The 7087-nt window shown below is 37.1% G+C and overlaps 1 protein-coding gene across 9 annotated transcripts in view; it reads right to left on the minus strand.

The window, feature by feature from the left end:
* The window catches only part of LOC149097752 (uncharacterized), a 119437-nt gene that overhangs the window by 10120 nt on the left and 102230 nt on the right, over nt 1–7087 (minus strand). The window contains exon 1 of one of the 9 annotated variants that reach the window (XM_089278894.1): nt 1210–1295. The exons of the other annotated variants lie outside the window; for them this stretch is intronic. The gene's annotated coding sequence lies outside the window, so the exon portion shown is untranslated. Of the gene's footprint in view, nt 1–1209; nt 1296–7087 lie in introns of those variants that run through there. 9 annotated transcript variants of the gene reach the window in all.

A 7087-nucleotide genomic window follows, 5' to 3' on the forward strand; every position in this document is an offset into this window, starting at 1 on the left:
AGAGTTGCATCAAACTCTGATGGGGAAAATGACGTCTTTGGAGAAAGGTTTCAAAAGAATCTTAGTGATAGCTTAAAAAGGTAGGCATGAAAATGATCTAATTCACTTTTCGAGCGGTGATTCTGACATGTCACTTGCCTCTTTTTAGCAGCTAGTACGAGTTTACAAGTTCAAAAACACACATCCTTCTTCAAGCGTTAGCTAGAAAGAAAATTAATAAATAAATGCTGATAATCCAATGTTTCAACATCACTGACTTCATCGGATAGTATTTTTCCAGTTGAATTGCCATGATTTCGCAACTTTGTAAGCGACAGTTAAAATAAGCCAGGGACACTCTGTCATATGTTTTGGTTTAAAAAGGGAGCAGTATCCTATTAAAACAAATTATTGACTTTAACTATGCTCAAGAATTTTGCGTCTACATGAACAGCTTTCTTCAGTTGATGTCTTTCCGAGCCTTAAGTCCAAGTGTTAATTACGTGAAACTAAATTATATTTGCTCAAAACTAAACTTTCTGGCGAATTTTTAATCACACTTTCCAGTCTTTATCAATTGCTCATGAATACTGTGAAGCCAAGACCAATCGACGTACTGTAGTTTCGCAGTAGTTTCCGCCCAAACCGAAATTAGCGGAGTGCTATCGTTCGACTTGAATCGTTGAGATGATGAAATTATGTCATCAAGTTCCGACTAGTTGGGAACTGAAAAGAAGGAATTTTATGTAATAGCTTGTTCTCTGGCCAAACATGTTGGTTACACTGATTTTGACGCGAAGTAACAAGATTAGTGGTAAAGAAGGAACTGATTATGGACAAATGACAAACTGTTTGTGAATTAGTTTGCCTTCATGTACACAGTTGCCCGGATAATGAACGCGGAATACAGAAGTCGCTATGACATATCAAGAGCTACTTGTTACCGTTTTAATGTTGCTGCACTCTGAAAAAAATACATTCTGAAAACTTCTAAAAGCGTCAGATGCTTTTGGAACTCGGTTCTTATCAGGATTCAAACAAGATCAATAAAGCTTACGACAGCAAGAGTCTTAGATAAAAGAACAAACTATGTTCGCAAGCGAATGAAGCGAAAACGGAAAACGTCTTAATTCAATATAAGAAAATATCCCAAAACAGTACTCATATGCTATACTTAAACTCTATCCAGATTAGCACTAAACGTTTAGCTTAAAATACAAAAACACAAACCTGCATCCACAGATATCAAAGACAGTAGCGATACACTGGTGAATTCACAACGAGAAAGGAATATTCAAGTGCTTGAAGACTGAAGATGCAAAGAACGTCTGTATTGAAGGGCGGATGACTTCTTCTAATAAAGAACGGTCTGTTTAACCTCAGAAGAAGCCTAAAATAATCAGAAAGAAGACATCAAGAATTAAATTGACATTTAGACAGTATTTCATTTTTGGGGGCGTGGCTCTTTCTCAGCAAACATCACAGAAAAACAAAGTAAAGCTATTTTAAAATTAAATCACAGCCCTGAGGACTTTAGACCATAATTATTATACATGGTAACAAGAGCGCGTTAGTGACTTCATGTCATCTAACAAAGCTTTTTTGATAGGGAGATGTAGTTTAACAATAGTTTTGGCTACTAAGATTTTGAACTAGGACACATGGAAAAAATACCCAAATATACAATAATAAAACCCTCAAGAAATACAAAGATGAATGCGCGGGTAATTACACATTCCTTCTCTAAAATTATTTGGCAACTCAGTGTGTACGTAACTGACGGTTTAACTAGACATACCAAACAAAGTTTGTAGGCATAAGATTCGTTTATTATCTGTTATGGTTCAAGATGGAGCAGTAATTTTTTCACAAAATTTATTGAGCTCAGCTTCACTTTGGCTAATTTCTAAGAACTCTGTTGAGCGTCTTTATGGGTAGTTCTGTCAAAGGCGAAGTCGCGACCATCGTAAAGAAAGAATTTTCACATAAAGCATCAACCAGTGTTCCGTCAGAGCCAAAAGGTTTAAATACATAGAAATTACCTTTCGTCTGACCCACATTCGAAGACCAGAGGGAATTGAACATAGAAATACCTTGAAACAAAGAATTAAGCAGAAGGCGCATCGTAGTATATTTTTTCAAATATTTTGTTACTCCCGCTGATTAGCCTCTCTTTGGGCGGGTTGCTCAATCTTTCCTTTCCAAAGAGGGTCTGTGCAGCAGCTTACACAGCGATCGGAATCATTTAGCTTTGTTTCCATTAATTATAACTCATCTACCAGTTGTTCTATGAAATGGGTAATTCAGCCGGTGTGGTAAACAAAATATTAAGTTGGACAACTCAGCATCAGTAAGAAATCAGTATAATTTCATTTCACGGAATTGTGATTCGTGATATGTTTAGCTTTCCAGATACTTTTAAACACAATTTCCCAGTACCTTATTGATTGCTTATGACTTAGAACCAAAATCCAAATTGATTTTGAACCCAGGCGCTTGGTTTTGCAGTGGTGTCCGCCCTTACCAGTCGCTTCTGCTCATTTGAAGAATCAGCAGAATTCAGTTACGCTTACCACGTGCTACTCGCAGTTAAAATCACGCGAAGTTTTCATGAGTTTTCTCAGTGATGGAAGTCATGCTAGTAAGCTGAGAAAAAGAATTGATCTTTATACAATAGTTTCTTCTCTGGTCAAAGTTGTTGGCTGCACTGTGTTCAATTCGATGAGTAACAAAACATAATTAACTATTGATGATTGGTGATGGACAAGAAACTGATTACTAAAACAGTAACCAAGAAAACTATCTGCGAGTTTTATCTGCATGTCTGTAAAAAGCCCCGGCCTCTGAATGCGTAATAAAAATGCCCCTACATCACATATTGATTACTGTTCATTGTCCCTGTCTCTAAAGAATATATTGTAAAAACTTCTACAACCTAGAGATGGTTTTGAAACTCGGTTCTTATCAGGATTCAAAAGTGATCAATAAAACGTGCAACAGCTTCCTTGGTTTCGGATAATTTCGTAGAAGAGTTGTGTTTATAGCGATAGCCAAACACAGGCATTGTGATAACACAAGAATGCTTGATAAAAAAGCTAACCCGACCGAGTGTTGCCAATATATGTGTTAGCTGTTTCCAAGCGATAAACTCCTCGAGGCAACCGTGAAAAAGGTTCATATCGTTCATACATATCGCTTAGCCACTGTGTCACGGTAAAACAAACCAAAGCTATTTAAACCAAACTGTGATGAAGAAAATAAGGTGACTGGAGAAAGGTCTCAACAGAAAATCTGAATAAGAACTTGGAAGACAGTTTCAAATTTATCGGATGTAGAAATGATCGAGTTGACGCTTCAAAACTGATATCTCTTTTTCGCGCGAGTTTACGTACAAGTTTGAAAACACATGTCCTTCTTCAAGCGCAAGCTGGAAAGAAACTTTATCTCGGCAAGCTAATGTTTTAACTTCATGAGACAGTGTTTCTTTAGTTCAACTGCTGCTAAGATGTCGCAACTTTGTGTAAAGTGACAGTTTTAAAACGTTTCTCGTGTTAAACCAGTTTTTCCTCATTAGATCAGTTGGGCACGTTCTCTGTGAACGTTTAACCCTCTCTCTAATTTTTATCACATTTTGCTAGCCTTTATCAGTTACCTATCAACACAAACCAAGAGTGAATCATGTTTAACATTCGGCATACGTCGTTTTGCAGTAGTTTTTACGCCCATACCCAAGAAATAGTCAGATTATTCCTTAACTTTTCTATCGTGCAACTCGAATCCAATCACCGAAAGTTGTTGCAGAGATGAAATCATGCCATCAGGTTCACTTGGTGAAAAAAAGAATGAATTCAGTGTAATAGCTTATTCTCAGCCCAAAGATGTTGTTTACACTGATTTTGATACGTAGGAGGAACTGATTGCGAACGAAACATGTTATGAATTGGTCTACCTTCCTGTACACAGTTACCCTTACAGTGAGCACCGAATACAGAAGTCGCTATGACATATGAAGAGCTACTTGTTACTTTTAATGTTGCTTCACTCTAAAAGATATATTCTGAAAACTTCTAAAAGCGTCAGATGGTTTTGGAACTCGGTTCTTATCAGGATTCAAACAAGATCAATAAAACTTACAGCAGCAAAAGTCCTAGATAAAAGAACAAAATATGTTCCCAAGAGATGACGGCAAACTCCTGGTTTGATGGTCCAAATATTCTCAAACCGCACGAAAATACGTTAAACTTAAACTCTGTCCAGATTAGCACTAAACCTTCAGTTTAAAATACAAAAACACAAACCTGCATCTACAGATATCAAAGACAGCAGCAATACACTAGTAAATTCACAACGAAATAGGAATGTTCAAGTGCTTGAAGACTGAAGATGCAAGGAACGTCTGTGCCGAAGGACGGATGACTTCTTGTAATAAAGAACGGTCTGTTTAACCTCAGAGCAAGCCTAAAATAATCATAGAGCAGTTGTCAAGAATTAAATTGGCATTTAGACAGTATTTCATTTTGGGGGGGCGTGGCTCTTGAACGGAAACCATCACAGAACAACCAAGCTCAGCAGCTATGAGGACTTTAGACTATAATAAATATACACAGCAACAAGAGTGAGTTAGTGACTTCATTTGATCTGACTAGGCGTTTTTATACGGGAATGCTGTTGTTCAATAGTTTCGGCTACTGAGATTTTGAACCGGAACAGATGGAAAAAATACTTAAATATACAATAAAAACCTCCTCAAGAAGGAGAAAGGTATTTAAAATTGGACAGGCAATTAAACATTTCTTCTCTAAAATTATTTTACAACTGTGTATTAACTAGGTAATGGTTTAATTAGACGCGCTAAAACAAAGTTTGTACGCATTAGATTTGTTTATGATCTGTTTACGGTTTTAAGATGGAACAGAACGTTTCGAACTAAATTTATTGAGCTCTACTTTACTTTGGCTAATTTCCAATTTATGGATACTTCTGTCGATGGCGAAGTCGCGACGATCTTGCATATATTAGAGATTAAAGAGAGGTTTTTCAGATAAAGTATCGACCAGTGTTCCGTCAAAGCTAAAAGTTTTGAATATATAGGAATTATCATTCGTCAAAGAAATACCTTGAAACAAAGAATTAAGCTGAAGGCGCATCGTAATATATTTCTACCATGTACTTGCTGAGCATGATAATTACAATGCAGATTTGGATGACAAAAAGTAAAAATATGCTTTTCAAATACTGACAACGCTATCGAGTCAAAACAATTCTTGATAAAGGTGTCAATTCCTTGCATGTAATGGAATGTCGTGGAGTCAGACACTGTTATAGATCAGTACAATATCGCTTGGCTTGAAACTGAACAATTGCCAAGGTTAAGGGTGCACGTTTTTAATGGCTTGACGCTGAATCCGCTTGACGGGATCAACTTGCCAAATAAACAGTCAAGCACGAAACGGTTTAGAAGTGACTATACAGCTATCAAATTGAACCATTCTACCAACGTCTTGAGAAAGCGAGGAAAAACGACTGCCAATTATATTGTTACTCCGGTATTAGTCTCTCTTTGGGCGGGTCACTCAACCTTTCCTTTCCAAAGAAGGTCTGTGCAGCAGGCTACACAGCGATCGGAATCATTTAGCTTTGTTTTCATCAATTAAAACTCATCCACCAGTTGTTCTTTGAAATTGATAATTCAGCCGGTGTGGTAAACAAATATTAAGTTGGACAATTCAACATCGGTAATAAATATACTATCATTTTACAGAATTGTGATTCGTGACTTGGTTAGCTTTCCAGGTTCTTTTAAACACAATTTTCCAGTACTTTAACAATTGCTTATGACTTGGAACTAAGATTCAGAAATTGATTTTGAACCCAGGCGCTTGGTTTTGCAGTGATTTCCGCCCTTACCAGTCGGCTATGCTCAGTTAAAGAATCAGCAGCATTCATTTACCCTCATCACATACTACCCGCAATTAAAATCAGGCAAAGTTTTCATGAGTTTTCTCAATGATGGAAGTCATGCTAGTAGCTGAGAAAAAGAACTAATCTTAATGTACAATAAAGAAACACAGATCACAAACTTACAACAGCTTCCTTTCTTTTGTAGAAGAATTGTGTTTATAGCGATAGCCAAACGCAGCCAATGTCATAACACAAGAAAGTTTGATAAAAGAGCTAACCGAACGAGTATTGCCAGTAAGACAATGTTCTCAAGCGATAATGGGAAACTTCTCGAGGCAATAAACACGTTTTATCGTTTAGATAATTTCCGCTTACCTAACGTCACGGTGAAACAAAGCAAATCTATTAAAACCACATTCTCAACTAAGGATTCAGTATAAAACATGATAATAAGAGTGACGGATCCAAGGGAAGGGTGTTTATGTGTAAAAAGCAAATCGCAGAAGGAAGAAAAGCCGGCAAGGCAAGAAACCCCTTGCCCCCTTAGCTTAAGGTCTGGATCCGCCACTGAATAGTACATAACAACAAGGACGAGGTATTGACTTCATGCATGCTATCTGACAAAATTTTTTGAGAAGTAGATCTTGTTTTTCGATAGTTTTGGCTGCCGAGATTTGGGACGGGAACACATGGAAATAATAGTTAATGAGCCACGCTAGAAATGCAAAAGTAAATGAACAGAACGGAAGATAGTTTCAAAATTTATCAGACATGAAAATGGATGGAGTTGAAGCTTGAATACTGATTATCTCTTTTTAGCAGCTAGCGGTAGTTTACAAGTTTGAAAACATATGTCCTTCTTCAAGCGTAAGCTGGAAAAGACACCTAAGGAATATATTTTGGCAAGCTAATGTTTTAACATCGACCTCATCAGACAGTGTTTCTTTAGTTCAGCTGCTGCTATTTGTGTAAAGTGACAGTTTTGAAACATTTCTCGTGCTAAACCAAGGTCAGTTGGGCGCGTTCTCTGTTTGGTTTTAAATGGAGCAGTATAAAATTCTTAAGCTCGACTTCACTTTGGCTGATACTCGACAACTCTGTTGTCCCTTTTTGTTTTCCGCTTCAGTTGACGTGTTACCGAGGCGATGCCTTAGTTAAGTCTAACTGTTGCATAAGACTGAAATCAAATTTCATTCAAACGTTTAAC

The sequence above is a fragment of the Orbicella faveolata genome, unplaced genomic scaffold (assembly GCF_042242905.1).
Source record: "Orbicella faveolata isolate gen_17 unplaced genomic scaffold, um_ofav_v1 contig_47, whole genome shotgun sequence".
Lineage (NCBI taxonomy): Eukaryota > Metazoa > Cnidaria > Anthozoa > Scleractinia > Merulinidae > Orbicella > Orbicella faveolata.